The following is an 18,615-nucleotide window of genomic DNA, read 5'->3' as shown; positions in this document are numbered from 1 at the left end:
CCAATTCATACTGGAGTTCTAGCATGTCTGGTACAGCAGCACTTAATGGAGGTGTAACTTCATTCAGGCCATGGTAATCTACCGTCAGCCTCCATTCCCCACTGGTTTTACGCACTGGCCATATGGGGCTGTTAAAAGGCGAGTGCGTTTTGCTAATCACTCCCTGATTTTCTAATTGGCGAATTAGCTTGTGAATGGGGAGCAATGAGTCCCTATTGGTGCGGTACTGCCGTCTGTGAACCACTTTGGTGGCAATTGGTACCTCTTGGTCTTTTACCTGGAGCAACCCCACAGCAGAAGGATCTGACAGACCAGGTAAAGCTGACAGCTGCTTAACACCGTTTGTGTTAACAGCAGCTATCCCAAAGGCCCATCGATACCCCTTGGGATCCTTAAAATATCCCATCCTAAGGTAATCGATTCCCAGTATACATGGAGCCTCTGGACCAGTCACAATAGGGTGCCTTCGCCAGTTTTTACCAGTGAGGCTTATTTCGGCCTCCAATATAGTCAATTCTTGGGAACCCCCAGTCACTCCATGTATATATATTGGTTGTGTCCCTTGGTGACTTGAGGGCATTAGGGTGCATTGTGCACCAGTGTCCACCAAGGCTTTATATTTCTGTGGTTGAGATGTGCCAGACCACTTAATCCACACAGTCCAGTATACTCTATTGTCCCTTTCCCCCCCCTGGCTGGGGGCAGGGCCCCTCTATTGTTTACCTCGTTGACTTGCAGCAACTGGAACTCTCCCCTTCTTGGAAGAGTTCACCTTGGTAGTTGTTTCACCTTGTAATTCTTTCACTTGTGCCTGAAGTGCAGAGGTGGATGAATTACACCACTTCTTCATGTCCTCCCCATGACTACAGAGGAAAAGCAACAAGGCAAGACATGTAGTCTCATCGTTGATTCGAGGTGACTTATCATTGTCATTTGCTTGAATACGAGGACGTCTCTTTTTAATGGTTGAGATTTTCGATGATACAGGTCGAGAGGAACTCATGTTGTTTAGCTTCCTCAATAGGCGATTGTGGAAATCCTGGTTTCCATCATCTTGTACCACCGTGGATTCATCTACATCAGGCACATTAGCCAATTTGTCAATAATATCATTTTGTGTTCCCTATACTTCGTTTAACCTTTCCACAATTTTGACAATGGCTGAAGTATACAGATTAACTTCTGTGGCGCTTATAAATAATTCAAGTTCCTGAAGTCTGCCAATTAGTTCATTCACAAAGGGTTTCCTTTCCCCTTTGCCATATACTAATGCAAGTGCACTGGCATGCTTTTCTGGAGCTGCTTTTGTAAAGTCACGCCACATTTGTCGTGGAACGCGGACTGCTTCAGGATCATGTAATTGGTCTGGATCATTACGATTGAACTCGCGGCTGTATAGCATTTCCACCAGAGCATTTTCTCTCAAAAATTGGATACCTTTCTCAATATCAGTCCATTTCTTTCTCTCAGGCTCCAAGTCCCGTTTAAAGGGGAATCTATCTCTTACCGCTATCAACATCCGCTTCCAGAGGGTGTAGGACCGATTTTGGCATGTGCCAATACCTCTGTCCACACGTGAGTCCCTGGAAATGCTACCCAGTTGGCGAGCTTCACTGCCATCGAGCCACGCACTGTTGGCACCATTGTCCCAGCAGCGAAGTAACCAAGTGACCATATTTTCTTTTGGCTGACGTGTGTAATCCTTTCTTAGATCTCGAATTTCACTCAGTTTAAAAGATCGATCAATAATGGTCGTAATACTTTGCTCACCTTTTGCTCTATCAAGAGTCCCAGGTGTTGATGGTGGCAACTGTGTTGATGAGGCTGCCCCATCTATAAGTTTGGACTTGAGAAATTCTCGTAAAGAAAAAGTAGCTTTTGGCTCCTCTTCTGACTCTGACCCTGACCCTGATGCTTGTGTTATTTCCTCCAGGTAACCCTCCTTCTTTTTCCTCTCTCCTAACTTTCTCTGCTCCTCTAACTTCTTCTGCTCCTCAAACTTTTTCTGCTCCTCAAACTTCTTCTTATACCCCTCTAACATCCTCTGCTCCTCCAACTTCTTCTGGTCTTCTGACTCCCCCTGCTCTCCCGAGTCACCTGAGTCTCCTGAGTCCTGCTCTCCTAACTCCCTCCGCTCTTCTAACTCCTTCTGCATTTTCTCTAACTGAGTTGAAACTTGTTTTGTCTTTCACCCTCTTACAGGGGCAACCAACATTGTATCTGGTGTCCCAGATGGTTGGTCCAATTGGACTACATGTGCCCCCGGTGGCTGGTCCGATTGGACTACATGCGCCCCCAGTGGCTGGCCCAATTGGACTACATGTGCCCCTGGTAGTTGGTTAAATACATTCAACTCACCCTGGAGGGCACATAGCTGGTCTCGGAAAGCGTTCCGCTCAAACTGGACGGCACCAAGCTCAGTCTGGAGGCTGTTGTAGTTGGACTGGAGAGTGTTGTACCCGAACCGGAGGACGTTATGCTCGGCCTGGAGGGCAGTGTGCTCAGTCTGGAGAGTGTTGAGCTCGGTCCGGTAGGCATTGTGCTCAGTCTGAAGAGCGTTATGCTCGGACTGGAGGGCATTATGCTCGGACTGAAGAGTGTTGTGCTCGGTCTGGAGGGTGTCACAATTGGGTTGAAGGGCATTGTGCTTAGGCTGGAGGGTGCCGCACTCAGACTGGAGGGCGTCATACTTGGACTGGAGAGTATTGTACCCGGACCGGAGAGCGTTGTGCTCAATCTGGAGAGTATTGTGCTCGGTCCGGAGGGCATTGTGCTCAGTCTGAAGAGCGTTATGCTCGGACCGGAGGGCATTATGCACAGACTGAAGAGTGTTGTGCTCGGACCGGAGGGCATCTCAGTTGGGTTGGAAGGCATCGTGCTTGGCCTGGAGGGTGCCGCACTCAGACTGGAGGGCGTCATACTTGGACTGGAGAGTATTGTGCTCGGTCTGGAGGGCATTGTGCTCGGTCAGGAGGGCATCGCGCTCAGTCTGGAGAGTGTTGTACTCGGACCGGAAAGTGCTGTGCTCGGACTGGAGAGTGTCGTGCTCGGACCGGAGGGCGCTGTGCTCGGACTGGAGAGTGTTGAGTTGGGATTGCAGGGAGCTTTTCTCATCCCAAAGTTTTTCTGCGTCAGCTCTAAGATTCTCTTTCTCGTACCAGATTGAGTCTCGTTGGTACAGGAGATCTTTTCTCGCAGCTTCAAAAGCTTTTTCTCTCTCTACCTTCTCAGTCCAAAGTTTTTCTGCCTCAGCTCTAAGACTCTCCTTCTCGGCCCTGAGACTCTCTCTCTCAGCTTCAAAAACTTCCCTCTCAGGAATGGTATTGAATAAGGCCCGATAAGCATTAGCTAGGCCCAAAATCATTTGTGCCTCCTGAGATCTGCCTGAGCCACAACATTCCTGCCTCAAATATGCAATCAAACTCTCAGGATTCTTCAAGTGTTCAGGAGTGAAGCTCCATAACACTGAAGATATCTGTCCTTTGAGAATCTCTTCAAAGCCTCTCCACACTCCCTGCCACTCAGTATTCTCTGGTTCTAGGGAAGACTTCCTCCGGATGTTATAAATCCAGATACTGAGTGAGATTATTATAATAATCAACAGTAAGATCAGGGAGATTAAGAGTGTGGCCCACCGATCATTCAAAAACTGCATAAAGGATTCATAGAAAGAAAGAGGAGCACGTTTAAAAATCACCATTTCTGTATAATTAGTTGCATTAGTTGCTCCCTCTGGAGCTGTATGCAGATACGAAGTGAGCATTGCTAACCATGCTTTCAATCCATTATACAATTGTATAGCTCCATAAGAAAAAGTGGCTAGCTTAAACATGACCCAATATGTTCGGAGCGTCTCAAAAAAGGAACCAATGGCACACAGTCCCTGGTAAAAAAAATTTAGTAGAGAAAACATTTTTTTTTTCCTTTTTTTTTCTTCAATAGAGAGGAAAAAAAGTAAAAGAAAACAAAGCTCAGCAGTGTTTATAAAATATACCGGAGTATTGGCAGTCCGCCTTGACTTTCAAGGTCAAGCTCGCAGGTGCAGAATCGCAAACCTGAGATAGCTCCTTAACAGGGAAAAAAACTCGTAGCTCTGTTAAAAGCTAAAAGAGCAACAGAAAAAAACACAGAAAAACAGCAACTCAAATTGCCCGCATTCAAAAGGGGAGAGAGCGTCAAGGATGGGGAAGCGTCAACAGCTGTGCCGTTATCAATACCAACACCCCGTTCTCTCATGAAATTCTTTCATTCCTACGAGCCAACTTGTAATGTTTTGCATGCCATCTGACACTCCAGTTCTTCAGGCATTGTTGCCTCTAGGTAATATGAGAAGTAGTGGTTGTTGGTTGTTGAATTGTTTCATTTTTTAATGAATTCTGATGGCAAACAAGCAGCGTTCCCTTTGATGAGACTGTACACCAGGCTGTGACAGCTTGTGTTGTGATGTGAGGTGGAATTAGATGGAAGAACATTAGCAGGGGGAAGATTGAGTGAGGGACTGAGTGAGTGTTGGAGCTCAGTATGCTTCATAGGGAGCATGGGAATGATGGTGGAGTTCTTTATTCCGTAGTGAGGCTGGAGAACTTTCTGTTCACCAGCTGTGCAGTAAACCAAGGGTACGTACTACCGTGTTTAAGAACCAGCTGTGTTGTCTTAGGAACGTGGTGTGAATAGGCACGGAAAGATTTTTGTCTGGTTTTGTCTTCTGTAGAGACATTTCAAATGCCTGCAAAGAAGGAAGTGTATAGGTCCCTACTTAAGAGCGGTTGTACAGGGATGGGCTGCGGATCTGGAGTGGTAGAACCGAATGGTCCACTCGTAATGGGAAGAAGCGTGTTGTTATCCCCTGTGCTGGGTAGCCCAGCTGCGGTCCCAGCGCTCCAGCTGTGACCTCCTCAGGGCTGAGCAGAGGGCGGGATAACCGCCCTTCACCCACGGGTGGCACCTGGCCTCACGCAGCCCAGGACAGCGTTCGGCAAGGCAGCCCGGGTGGGTTCCTTGCAGGTTCAGCCTGGTGTCCAGCAGGACTGGTGGTTCTGCTCCAGCTGGCTGACCCCAGCTGTAGCACGGCCTGTGGATGTTGGTCCCCAGGAGCAGAGGTTTGCCATTGCCCTCTCTGAAGCCCGTGGGGTTCGTGTCTGGAATGCAACAGTGGCAGCAGTTGCACGGCAGTAGGAAAAAGGGGAGAGAGCGTCAAGGATGGGGAAGCGTCAACAGCTGTGCCGATATCAATACCAACACTCAATACCAACACTTTGTTTTTCAATTGTTTTCAATGTTAATTTATTGTTTGCAGTCTTTCTGTTTTCTATTTGAGGTTGAATTGGACGGTGATGACAAGGGTCAGTTGGGGCCAGTGTGTGTCCCAGGTGCTGCCTGGCCCCCGCCTCCTCAGCTGCCCCATGGGCTCTTCTATTGCTGCTGGCAGGGTGGCCTCTTCTTTGATGGTGCTGAGGCCTTAAGAAGGGTTTTTAGCAAGACTAAAAGTTAAAAGCAAGACTAAAAGGGAAAAGCAAGACTAAAAGGGAAAAGCAGCAGTGAAAGGGAAAAGCAAGACTAAAAGGGAAAAGCAGCAGGGAAAGTGAAAAGAAGCAGTGAAAGGGAAAAGCAAGAATAAAAGGGAAAAGCAAGACTAAAAGGGAAAAGCAGCAGGGAAAGGGAAAAGCAAGACTAATAGGGAAAAGCACAACTAAAAGGGAAAAGCAAGACTAAAAGGGAAAAGTAAGACTAAAAGGGAAAAGCAGCAGTGAAAGGGAATAGCAAGACTAAAAGGGAAAAGCAAGACTAAAAGGGAAAAGCAAGACTAAAAGGGAAAAGCAGCAGTGAAAGGGAAAAGACTAAAAGGGAAAAGCAGCAGTGAAAGGGAAAAGCAAGACTAAAAGGGAAAAGCAGCAGTGAAAGTGAAAAGAGTAAAAGGGAAAAGCAGCAGTGAAAGGGAAAAGCAAGACTAAAAGGGAAAAGCAACAGTGAAAGGGAAAAGACTAAAAGGGAAAAGCAGCAGTGAAAGGGAAATGCAAGACTAATAGGTGTCACGGGTTACTTAGATCTACCTATGCCCGTGACACGGGAAGCCACCCCGTGGGCCCCCCCCGGGGCCTGGTAAGTAGGGGGAAAAGGCGAGTGGGATAAAACAGCAACAATCTAAGGAGGAAAAACTTATTTTACTAAATATGATATCGAAATACAAGATAACACAATATAATATAACTGAGGCTAACAAATCGAACGAAACAGAGAGAGAGATTCCCCGAAAACTGAGAGGCCTACCATGAACTCTAGGCGACAGGGCTGGAACGCATCCCACTCTCCGAGAAGTTCGAGAGAAGAAGGAGGGCACTCCAGCCTGAAAACGAGATTATATAGAGTCCTGGTCCCGTAACTTATTGTTACTCCTGTTGCTCTCTGGGATATGTAGTCTTCTTCTGTGGACTGCACATTCAAGAGAAGTATCCATACTTGACATTATGTTATGATGTGGAATACTGATAGAAAAATTACAAAATTACAAGACCATGACAGGGAAAAGCAGCAGTGAAAGGGAAAAGCAAGACTTAAAGGGAAAAGCAGCAGTGAAAGGGAAAAGCAAGACTAAACGGGAAAAGCAGGACTAAAAGGGAAAAGACAGAATAAAAGGGAAAAGCAGCAGTGAAAGGGAAAAGCAAGACTAAAAGTGAAAACAAGCAGTGAAAGGGAAAAGCAAGACTAAAAGGGAAAAGCAAGACTAAAAGGGAAAAGCAGCAGTGAAAGGGAAAAGCAAGACTAAAAGGGAAAAGCAAGACTAAAAGGGAAAAGCAGCAGTGAAAGGGAAAAGCAAGACACAAAAGGGAAAAGCAGCAGTGAAAGGGACAATCAAGACTAAAAGGGAAAAGAAAGACTAAAAGGGAAAAGCAAGACTAAAAGGGAAAAGGAAGAATAAAACAGAAAACAAAGACTAAAAGGGAAAAGCACCAGTGAAAGGGAAAAGGAAGAATAAAATGGAAAAGCAGGAGTTAAAGGGAAAAGCAGCAGTGAAAGGGAAAAGCAAGACTAAAAAAGAAAAGCAGCAGTGAAAGGGAAAAGCAAGACTAAAAAAGAAAAGCAAGACTAAAAGGGAAAAGCAAGATTAAAAGGGAAAAGAAGCAGGGAAAGGTAAAAGCAAGACTAAAATGGAAAAGCAGCAGGGAAAGGGAAAAGCAAGACTAAAAGGGAATAGCAAAAATAAAAGTGAAAAGCAAGACTAAAAAGGAAAAGCAAGACAAAAAAGGACAAGCAAGACTAAAACAGAAAAGCAGCAGTTTAAGGGAAAAGCAAGACTAAAAGGGAAAAGCAAGACTGAAAGGGAAAAGCAGCAGTGAAAGGGAGAAGCAGCAGTGAAAGGGAAAAGCAGCAGTGAAAAGGAAAAGCAGCAGTGAAAGAGAAAAACAAGACTAAAAAAGAAAAGCATCAGTGAAAGGGAAAATCAGCAGTGAAAGGGAAAATCAGCAGTGAAAGGGAAAATCAGCAGTGAAAGGGAGAAGCAGCAGTGAAAGGGAAAAGCAGCAGTGAAAGGGAAAAACAAGACTAACAGGGAAAAGCAGCAGTGAAAGGGAAAAGCAGAAGTGAAAGGGAAAAGCAGCAGTGAAAGGGAAAAGCAAGACTGAAAAGGAAAAGCAAGACTAAAAGAGAAAAGCAAGACTGAAAAAGAAAAGCAAGACTAAAGGGAAAATCAGCAGTGAAATTGAAAAGCAGCAGTGAAAGGGGAAATCAGCAGTGAAAGGGAAGAGCAGCAGTGAAAGGGAAAAGCAGCAGTGAAAGGGAAAAGCAAGACTAAAAGGGAAAAGCAGCAGTGAAAGGGAAAAGCAAGACTAAAAGGGAAAAGCAAGACTAAAAGAGAAAAGCAGGACTAAAAGGGAAAAGCAGTAGTGAAAGGGAAAAGCAGCAGTGAAAGGGAAAAGCAGCAGTGAAAGGGAAAAGCAAGAATAAAAGGGAAAAGCAAGACTAAAAGGGAAAAGCAAGACAAAAAAGGACAAGCAAGATAAAAAGGGAAAAGCAGCAGTGAAAGGGAAAAGCAGCAGTGAAAGGGAAAAGGAAGACTAAAAGGGAAATCAGCAGTGAAAGGGAAAAGCAGCAATGAAAGGGAAAAGTAGCAGTGAAAGGGAAAAGGAAGACTAAAAGGGAAAAGCAGCAGTGAAAGGGAAAAGCAGCAGTGAAAGGGAAAAGCAAGAATAAAATGGAAAAGCAAGAATAAAATGGAAAAGCAGCATGAAAGGGAAAAGCAAGAATAAAAGGGAAAAGCAAGACTAAAAGGGAAAAGCAGCAGTGAAAGCGAAAAGCAGCAGTGAAAGGGAAAAGCAAGACAAAGAGGGAAAAGCAAGAATAAAAGGGAAAAGCAAGACTAAAAGGGAAAATCCAGACTAAAAGGGAAAAGCAAGACTAAAAGGGAAAAGCAAGACTAAAAGGGAAAAGCAGCAGTGAAAGGGAAAAGCAAGACTAAAAGGGAAAAGCAAGACTGAAAGTGAAAAGCAGAACTCAAAGGGAAAAGCAAGACTAAAATGGACAAGCAAGACAAAAAGGAAAAAGCAAGACTAAAAGGGAAAAGCAAGACTAAAAGCGAAAAGCAGCAGTGAAAGGGAAAAGCAAGACTAAAAGAAAAATCAGCAGTGAAAGGGAAAAGCAGCAGTGAAAGGGAAAAGTAGCAGTGAAAGGGAAAAGGAAGACTAAAAGGGAAAAGCAGCAGTGAAAGGGAAAAGCAGCAATGAAAGGGATAAGCAAGAATAAAATGGAAAAGCAGCAGTGAAAGGGAAAAGCAGCAGTGAAAGGGAAAAGCAAGACAAAGAGGGAAAAGCAAGAATAAAAGGGAAAAGCAAATATAAAAGGGAAAAGCAAGACTAAAAGGGAAAAGCAAGACTAAAAGGGAAAAGCAAGACTAAAAGGGAAAAGCAGCACTGAAAGGGAAAAGCAAGACTAAAAGGGATAAGAAAGACTAAAAGGGAAAAGCAAGACTAAAAGGGAAAAGCAAGACTAAAAGGGAAAAGCAGCAGTGAAAGGGAAAAGCAAGACTAAAAGGGAAAAGCAGCAGTGAAAGGGAAAAGAAGCAGAGAAAGGGAAAAGCAAGACTAAAAGGGAAAAGCAGCAGTGAATGGGAAAAGCAGCAGAGAATGGGAAACGTAGCAGTGAATGGGAAAAGCAAGACTAAAAGGGAAAAGCAAGACTAAAAAGGAAAAACAAGACTAAAAGGGAAAAGCAAGACTAAAAGGGAAAAGCAAGACTAAAAGGGAAAAGCAAGACTAAAAGGGAAAAGCAAGACTAAAAGGGAAAAGCAAGACTAAAAGGGAAAAGCAGCAGTGAAAGGGAAAAGCAAGACTAAAAGGGAAAAGCAGCAGTTAAAGGGAAATGTAGCAGTGAAAGGGAAAAGCAAGACTAAAAGGGAAAAGCAGCAGTGAAAGGGAAAAGAAGCAGAGAAAGGGAAAAGCAAGACTAAAAGGGAAAAGCAGCAGTGAATGGGAAAAGCAGCAGAGAATGGGAAACGTAGCAGTGAATGGGAAAAGCAAGACTAAAAGGGAAAAGCAAGACTAAAAAGGAAAAACAAGACTAAAAGGTAAAAGCAAGACTAAAAGGGAAAAGAAGAAGTGAAAGGGAAACGTAGCAGTCAAAGGGAAAAGCAAGAATAAAAGGGAAAAGCAAGAATAAAGGGGAAAAGCAAGACCAAAAGGGAAAAGCAAGACTAAAAGGGAAAAGCAGCAGTGAAAGGGAAAAGCAAGACTAAAAGGGAAAAGCAAGACTAAAAGGGAAAAGCAAGAATAAAGGGGAAAAGCAAGACTAAAAGGGAAAAGCAAGACTAAAAAGGAAAAGCAAGACTAAAAGGGAAAAGCAGCAGTGAAAGGGAAAAGCAAGACTAAAATGGAAAAGCAGCAGTGAAAGGGAAAAGCAGCAGTGAAAGGGAAAATCAAGAATAAAAGGGAAAAGCAAGACTAGAAGGGAAAAGCAAGACTAAAAAGGAAAAGCAAGACTAAAAGAGAAAAGGAACACTAAAAAGGAAAAGCAGCAGTAAAAAGGAAAAGCAGCAGTGAAAGGGAAAAGAAGCAGAGAAAGGGAAAAGCAAGACTAAAAGGGAAAAGCAGCAGTGAATGGGAAAAGCAGCAGAGAATGGGAAACGTAGCAGTGAATGGGAAAAGCAAGACTAAAAGGGAAAAGCAAGACTAAAAAGGAAAAACAAGACTAAAAGGGAAAAGCAAGACTAAAAGGGAAAAGCAAGACTAAAAGGGAAAAGCAAGACTAAAAGGGAAAAGCAAGACTAAAAGGGAAAAGCAAGACTAAAATGGAAAAGCAGCAGTGAAAGGGAAAAGCAAGACTAAAAGGGAAAAGCAGCAGTTAAAGGGAAATGTAGCAGTGAAAGGGAAAAGCAAGACTAAAAGGGAAAAGCAGCAGTGAAAGGGAAAAGAAGCAGAGAAAGGGAAAAGCAAGACTAAAAGGGAAAAGCAGCAGTGAATGGGAAAAGCAGCAGAGAATGGGAAACGTAGCAGTGAATGGGAAAAGCAAGACTAAAAGGGAAAAGCAAGACTAAAAAGGAAAAACAAGACTAAAAGGTAAAAGCAAGACTAAAAGGGAAAAGAAGAAGTGAAAGGGAAACGTAGCAGTGAAAGGGAAAAGCAAGAATAAAAGGGAAAAGCAAGAATAAAGGGGAAAAGCAAGACCAAAAGGGAAAAGCAAGACTAAAAGGGAAAAGCAGCAGTGAAAGGGAAAAGCAAGACTAAAAGGGAAAAGCAAGACTAAAAGGGAAAAGCAAGAATAAAGGGGAAAAGCAAGACTAAAAGGGAAAAGCAAGACTAAAAAGGAAAAGCAAGACTAAAAGGGAAAAGCAGCAGTGAAAGGGAAAAGCAAGACTAAAATGGAAAAGCAGCAGTGAAAGGGAAAAGCAGCAGTGAAAGGGAAAATCAAGAATAAAAGGGAAAAGCAAGACTAGAAGGGAAAAGCAAGACTAAAAAGGAAAAGCAAGACTAATAGAGAAAAGGAACACTAAAAAGGAAAAGCAGCAGTAAAAAGGAAAAGCAGCAGTGAAAGGGAAAAGCAGCAGTGAAAGGGAAAAGGAAGACGAAAAGGGAAAAGCAGCAGGGAAATGGAAAAGCAGCAGTGAAATGGAAAAGCAGCAGTGAAAGAGAAATGCAGCAGTGAAAGTGAGAAGCAGCAGTGAAAGGGAAAAGGAAGACTAAATGGGAAAAGCAGCAGTGAAAGTGAAAAGCAAGACTAAAAGGGAAATGAAAGACTAAAAGGGAAAAGCAGCAGTGAAAGGGAAAAGGAGCAGTGAAAGGGAAAAGCAAGACTAAAAGGGAAAAGCAGGAGTGAAAGGTAAAAGCACCAGTGAAAGAGAAATGCAGCAGTGAAAAGGAAAAGCAGGCGTGAAAGGGAAAAGCAGCCGTGAAAGGGAAAAGCAGCAGTGAAAGGGAAAAGCAGCAGTGAAAGGGAAAAGCAAGACTAAAAGGGAAAAGCAGCAGTGAAAGGGAAAGCAAAACTAAAAGGGAAAAGCAAGTCTAAAAAAGAAAAGCAGCAGTGAAAGGGAAAAGCAGCAGGGAAAGGGAAAAGCAGCAGTGAAAGGGAAAAGCAAGAATAAAAAGGAAAAGCAGCAGTGAAAGGGAAAAGCAGCAGTGAAAGGGAAAAGCAGCAGCGAAAGTGAAAAGCAGCAGTGAAAGGGAAAAGCAGCAGTGAAAGGGAAAAGCAAGACTAAAAAGGAAAATCTAGACTAAAAGGGAAAAGCAAGACTAAACGGGAAAAGCAAGACTAAAAGGGAAAATCCAGACTAAAAGGGAAAAGCAGCAGAGAAAGGGAAAAGCAGGACTAAAAGGGAAAAGCACCAGTGAAAGTGAAAAGCAGCAGTGAATGGGAAAAGCAGCAGAGAAAGGGAAAAGCAGCAGTGAAAGGGAAGAGCTGCAGTGAAACGGAAAAGCAGCAGTGAAAGGGAAAAGCAAGATTAAAAGGGAAAAGCAAGACTAAAAGGGCAAAGCAAGACTAAAAGGGAAAAGCAAGACTGAAAGGGAAAATCAAGACTGAAAGTGAAAAGCAAGACTGAAAGGGAAAATCAGCAGGTAAAGGGAAAAGCAGCAGTGAAAGGGAAAAGCAGCAGTGAAAGGGAAAAGCAGCTGTGAAAGGGAAAAACAAGAATAAAAAGGAAAAGCAGCAGTGAAAGTGAAAAGAAGCAGTGAAAGGGAAAAGCAAGAATAAAAAGGAAAAGCACCAGTGAAAGGGAAAAGCTGAAGTGAAAGGGAAGAGCAGCAGTGAAAGGGAAAACTAGCAGTGAAAGGGAAGAGCAGAAGTGAAAGGGAAAATCAGCAGTGAAAAGGAAAAGCAGGACTAAAAGGGAAAAGCAGCAGTGAATGGGAAAAGCAGCAGTGAAAGGGAAAAACATAAAATAAAAGGGAAAAGCAAGACTAAAAGGGAATAGCAAGACTAAAATGAAAAAGGAAGACTAAAAGGGAAAAGCAGCAGTGAAAGGGAAAAGCAGCAGTGAAAGGGAAAAGCAGCAGTGAAAGGGAAAAGCAGCAGTGAAAGCGAGAAGCAAAACTAAAAGGGAAAAGCAGCAGTGAAAAGGAAAATCAGCAGTGAAAGGGAAAAACAAGACTAACAGGGAAAAGCAATAGTTAAAGGGAAAAGCAGAAGTGAAAGGGAAAAGCAGCAGTGAAAGGGAAAAGCAAGACTAAAAGGGAAAAACAGCAGTGAAAGGGAAAAGCAGCAGTGAAAGGGAATATCAGCAGTGAAAGGGAAAAACAGCAATGAAAGGGAAGAGCAGCAATGAAAGCGAAGAGCAGCAGTGAAAGGGAAAAACAGCAGTGAAAGGGAAAAGCAGCAGTGAAAGGGAATATCAGCAGTGAAATGGAAGAGCAGCAGTGAAAGGGAAGAGCAGCAGTGAAAGGGAAGAGAAGCAGTGAAGGGGAAGAGCAGCAGTGAATGGGAAAAGCAGCAGTGAAAGGGGAAAAGCAAGACTAAAAGGGAAAAGCAGCAGTGAAAGGGAAAAGCAGCAGTGAAAGGAAAATCAGCAGTTAAAGGGAAGAGCACCAGTGAAAGGGAAGAGCGGCAGTGAAATGGAAGAGCTGCATTGAAAGGGAAAGGCAGTAGTGAAAGGGAAGAGCTGAAGTGAAAGGGAAGAGCAGCAGTGAAAGGGAAAAGCAGCAGTGAAAGGGAAAAGCAGCAGTGAAAGGGAAAAGCAAGACTAAAAGGGAAAATCCAGACTAAAAGGGAAAAGCAGCAGTGAAAGGGAAAAGCAAGACTAAAAGGGAAAAGCAAGACTAAAAGGGAAGAGCAGCAGTGAAGGGGAAGAGGAGAAGTGAATGGGAAAAGCAGCAGTGAAGGGGAAAAGCAGCAGTGAAAGGGAAAAGCAGCAATGAAAGGGAAGAGCAGCAATGAAAGGGATGAGCAGCAGTGAAGGGGAAGAGGAGCAGTGAATGGGAAAAGCAGCAATGAAAGGGAAGAGCAGCAATGAAAGGGATGAGCAGCAGTGAAAGGGAAGAGCAGCAGTGAAAGGGAAGAGCAGCAGTGAAAGGGAAGAGCAGCAGTGAAGGGGAAGAGAAGCAGTGAATGGGAAAACAGCAGTGAAAGGGAAAAGCAAAACTAGAAGGGAATAGCACGAGTGAAAGGGAAAAGCAAGACTAAAAAGGAAAAGCAGCAGTGAAAGGGAAAAGCAGCAGTGAATGGGAAAATCAGCAGTTAAAGGGAGGAGCAGAAGTGATAGGGAAAAGCAGCAGTGAAAGGGAGAAGCAGTAGTGAAAGGAAAAAGCAAGACTAAAAGGGAAAATCAAGACTAAAAGGGAAAATCAAGACTAAAAGGGAAAAGCAAGACTAAAAGGGAAAAGCAAGACTAAAAGGGAAAAGGAGCAGTGAATGGGAAAAGTAGCAGTGAAAGGGAAAAGCAGCAGTGAAAGGGAAAAGCAGCAGTGAAAGGGAAAAGCAGCAGTGAAACGGAAAAGCAGCAGTGAAAGGGAAAAGCAGCAGTGAATGGGAAAAGCAGCAGTGAAAGGGAAAAGCAGAAATGACAGGGAAGAGTAGCAGTGAAAGGGAAGAGCAGCAGTGAACGGGAAGAGCAGCAGTGAAAGAGAAGAGCAGCAGTGAAAGGGAAGAGCAGCAGTGAAAGGGAAGAGCAGCAGTGAAAGGGAAGAGCAGCAGTGAATGGGAAAAGCAGAAATGAAAGGGAAAAGCAGCAGTGAAAGGGAATAGAAAGACTAAAAGGGAAAAACAGCAGTGAAAGGGAAAAGCAGCAGTGAATGGGAAACTCAGCAGTGAAAGGGAAAAGCAGCAATTGAAGGGAAGAGCAGCAGTGAAAGGGAAGAGCAGCAGTGAAAGTGAAAAGCAGCAGTGAAAGGGAAAATCAGCAGTGAAAGGGAAAATCAGCAGTGAAAGGGAAAATCAGCAGTGAAAGGGAGAATCAGCAGTGAAAGGGAAAAGCAGCAGTGAAAGGGAAAAACAAGACTAACAGGGAAAAGAAGCAGTGAAAGGGAAAAGCAGAAGTGAAAGGGAAAAGCAGCAGTGAAAGGGAAAAGCAAGACTGAAAAGGAAAAGCAAGACTAAAAGAGAAAAGCAAGACTGAAAAAGAAAAGCAAGACTAAAGGGAAAATCAGCAGTGAAATTGAAAAGCAGCAGTGAAAGGGGAAATCAGCAGTGAAAGGGAAGAGCAGCAGTGAAAGGGAAAAGCAGCAGTGAAATGGAAAAGAAGCAGTGAAAGCGAAAAGCAGAGTGAACGGGAAAAGCAAGACTAAAAGGGAAAAGCAGCAGTGAAAGGGAAAAGCAGCAGTGAAATGGAAAAGCAGCAGTGAAAGGGAAAAACAGGACTAACAAGGAAAATCAGCAGTGAAAGGGAAGAGCAGAAGTGAAAGGGAAAAGAAGCAGTGAAAGAAAAAAGCAGAGTGAACGGGAAAAGCAAGACTAAAAGGGAAAAGCAGCATTGAAAGGGAAAAGCAGCAGTTAAAGGGAAAAGTAGCAGTGAAGGGAAAAGCAGGAGTGAAAGGGAAAAGCAAGACTAAAAGGGAAAAGCAGGACTAAAAGTGAAAAGCAGCAGTGAAAGGGTAAAGCAGCTGTGAAAGGAAAAAGCAGCAGTGAAAGGGAAAAGCAGCACTAAAAGGTAAAAGCAGCAGTGAAAGGGAAATGCAGAAATGACAGGGAAGAGTAGCAGTGAAAGGGAAGAGCAGCAGTGAACGGGAAGAGCAGCAGTGAAAGAGAAGAGCAGCAGTGAAAGGTAAGAGCAGCAGTGAAAGGGAAGAGCAGCAGTGAAAGGGAAGAGCAGCAGTGAATGGGAAAAGCAGCAGTGAAAGGGAAAAGAAGGACTAAAAAGGAAAAGCATGAGTGAAAGGGAAAAGCAGCAGTGAATGGGAAAAGCAGCAGTGAACGGGAAAACCAGCAGAGAAAAGGAAAAGCAGCAGAGAAAGGGAAAAGCAGCAGAGAAAGGGAAAAGCATCAGAGAAAGGGAAGTGCAGAAGTGAAAGGGAAGAGCAGCAGTGAAAGGGAAAAGCAGCAGTGAAAGGGAAAAGCAAGACTGAAAGGGAAAAGCAAGACTAAAAGGGAAAAGCAAGACTGAAAAAGAAAAGCAAAACTAAAAGGGAAAATCAGCAGTGAAAGGGAAGAGCAGCAGTGAAAGGGAAAAGTAGCAGTGAAAGGGAAAAGCAGCAGTGAATGGGAAAAGCAGCAGTGAAAGGGAGAAGCAGGACTAAAAGGGAGAAGAAAGACTAAAAGGGAAAAGGAAGACTAAAAGGGAAAAGCACTAGTGAAAGGGAAAAGCAAGAATAAAAGGGAAAAGCAGCAGAGAAAGGGAAAAGCAGTAGTGAAAGGGAAAAGCAAGACTAAAAGGGAACAGCAGCAGTGAATGAGAAAAGCAGCAGTGAATGGGAAAAGCAGCAGAGAAAGGGAAAAGCAGCAGAGAAAGGGAAAAACAGCAGTGAAAGGGAAGAGCAGCAGTGAAAGGGAAAACCAGCAGTGAAAGGGAAAAGCAAGACTAAAAGGGAAAAGCAAGACTGAAAAAGAAATGCAAGACTAAAAGGGAAAATCAGCAGTGAAAGGGAAAAGCAGCAGTGAAAGGGTAAAGCTGCAGAGAAAGGGAAAAGCAAGAATAAAAAGGAAAAGCAGCAGTGAAACGGGAAAAGCAGCAGTGAACGGGAAAAGCAGCAGTGAAAGGGAAAAGCAAGAATAAAAAGGAAAAGCAGCAGTGAAAGGGAAAAGCAGCAGTGAAAGGGAAAAGCAGCAGTGAAAGGGAAAAGCAGCAGTGAAAGGGAAAAACAAGACTAACAGGGAAAAGCAGCAGTGAAAGGGAAGAGTAGCAGTGAAATGGAAGCGCAGCAGTGAAAGGGAAGAGCAGCAGTGAAAGGGAAGAGCAGCAGTGAATGAGAAAAGCAGCAGTGAAAGGGAAAATCAGGACTAAAAGCGAAAAGAAAGACTAAAAGGGAAAAGCAAGAATAAAAGGGAAAAGCAGCAGAGAAAGGGAAAAGCAGTAGTGAAAGGTAAAAGCAAGACTAAAAGGGAACAGCAGCAGTGAATGGGAAAAGCAGCAGTGAAAGGGAAGAGCAGTAGTGAATGGGAAAAGCAGCAGTGAAAGGGAAAAGAAGGACTAAAAAGGAAAAGCACGAGTGAAAGGGAAAAGCAGCAGTGAATGGGAAAAGCAGCAGTGAACGGGAAAACCAGCAGAGAAAAGGAAAAGCAGCAGAGAAAGGGAAAAGCAGCAGAGAAAGGGAAAAGCAGCAGAGAAAGGGAAGTGCAGAAGTGAAAGGGAAGAGCAGCAGTGAAAGGGAAAAGCAGCAGTGAAAGGGAAAAGCAAGACTAAAAGGGAAAAGCAAGACTGAAAAGGAAAGCAAAACTAAAAGGGAAAATCAGCAGTGAAAGGGAAGAGCAGCAGTGAAAGGGAAAAGTAGCAGTGAAAGGGAAAAGCAGCAGTGAATGGGAAAAGCAGCAGTGAAAGGGAGAAGCAGGACTAAAAGGGAAAAGAAAGACTAAAAGGGAAAAGGAAGACTAAAAGGGAAAAGCACTAGTGAAAGGGAAAAGCAAGAATAAAAGGGAAAAGCAGCAGAGAAAGGGAAAAGCAGTAGTGAACGGGAAAAGCAAGACTAAAAGGGAACAGCAGCAGTGAATGAGAAAAGCAGCAGTGAATTGGAAATGCAGCAATGAAAGGGAAGAGCAGCAGAGAAAGGGAAAAGCAGCAGAGAAAGGGAAAAACAGCAGTGAAAGGGAAGAGCAGCAGTGAAAGGGAAAACCAGCAATGAAAGGGAAAAGCAAGACTAAAAGGGAAAAGCAAGACTAAAAGGGAAAAGCAAGACTGAAAAAGAAATGCAAGACTAAAAGGGAAAATCAGCAGTGAAAGGGAAAAGCAGCAGAGAAAGGGAATATCAGCAGTGAATGGGAAAAGCAGCAGAGAAAGGGTAAAGCAGCAGAGAAAGGGAAAAGCAAGAATAAAAAGGAAAAGCAGCAGTGAAAGGGAAAAGCAGCAGTGAACGGGAAAAGCAGCAGTGAAAGGGAAAAGCAAGAATAAAAACGAAAAGCAGCAGTGAAAGGGAAAAGCAGCAGTGAAAGGGAAAAGCAGCAGTGAAAGGGAAAAACAAGACTAACAGGGAAAAGCAGCAGTGAAAGGGAAGAGTAGCAGTGAAATGGAAGCGCAGCAGTTAAAGGGAAGAGCAGCAGTGAAAGGGAAAATCAGGACTAAAAGCGAAAAGAAAGACTAAAAGGGAAAAGCAAGAATAAAAGGGAAAAGCAGCAGAGAAAGGGAAAAGCAGTAGTGAAAGGTAAAAGCAAGACTAAAAGGGAACAGCAGCAGTGAATGGGAAAAGCAGCAGTGAATGGGAAAAGCAGCAGAGAAAGGGAAGTGGAGCAGTGAAAGGGAAGTGCAGCAGTGAAAGGGAAAAGCTGCAGTGAAAGGGAAAAGCAGCAGTGAAAGGGAAAAGCAAGACTGAAAGGAAAAACCAAGACTAAAATAGAAAAGCAAGACTGAAAAAGAAAAGCAAGACTAAAATGGAAAATCAGCAATGAAAGGGAAAAGCAGCAGTGAAAAGGGAAAAGCAGCAGTGAAAGGGAAAATCCGCAGTGAAAGGGAAGAGCAGAAGTGAAAGGGAAGAGCAGCAGTGAAAGGGAAAAGCAGCAGTGAAAGGGAAAAGCAGCAGGGGAAGGGAAAAGCAGCAGGGTAAGGGAAAAGCAGCAGTGAAACAGGAAAGGAAGAATAAAAAGGAAAAGCAGCCGTGCAAGGGAAAAGCAGCAGTGAACGGGAAAAGCAGCAGTGAAAGGGAAAAGCAGCAGTGAAAGGAAAAACAGCAGTGAAAGGGAAAAACAAAACTAACAAAGAAAAGCAGCAGTGAAAGGGAAAAGCCGAAGTGAAAGGGAAAAGAAGCAGTGAAAGGGAAAAGCAGAGTGAACGGGAAAAGCAAGACTAAAAGGGAAAAGCAGCAGTGAAAGGGGAAAGCAGCAGTGAAAGGGAAAAGTAGCAGTGAAAGGGAAAATCAGCAGTGAAAGGGAAAATCAGCAGTGAAAGGGAAAAGCAGCAGTGAAAGGGAAAAGCAGCACTAAAAGGAAAAAGCAGCAGTGAAAGGGAAATGCAGCAATGAAAGGGAAGAGTAGCAGTGAAAGGGAAAAGCAGCAGTGAAAGGAAAAACAGCAGTGAAAGGGAAAAGAAGCAGTGAAAGGGAAATGCAGCAGTGAAAGGGA

At 43.8% G+C, this 18,615-nt stretch overlaps 1 long non-coding RNA gene across 5 annotated transcripts in view; it reads right to left on the bottom strand.

Annotated features, from left to right (window-relative positions):
* Nucleotides 1-6,142: 6,142 nt before the first annotated feature.
* Nucleotides 6,143-18,615, bottom strand: part of LOC146760876 (uncharacterized) — a 38,494-nt gene continuing 26,021 nt past the window's right edge. For all 5 annotated transcript variants that reach the window (XR_014945029.1, XR_014945028.1, XR_014945030.1 and 2 more), the window contains one exon: nt 6,143-6,429. This is a non-coding gene — a long non-coding RNA (uncharacterized LOC146760876). The remainder of the gene's footprint in view (nt 6,430-18,615) is intronic.

The sequence above is a fragment of the Coturnix japonica genome, chromosome 4, assembly GCF_054131305.1.
Source record: "Coturnix japonica strain WE chromosome 4, WE-NBRP24, whole genome shotgun sequence".
NCBI lineage: Eukaryota > Metazoa > Chordata > Aves > Galliformes > Phasianidae > Coturnix > Coturnix japonica.
This window is presented reverse-complemented; position numbering and strand designations above follow the sequence as displayed.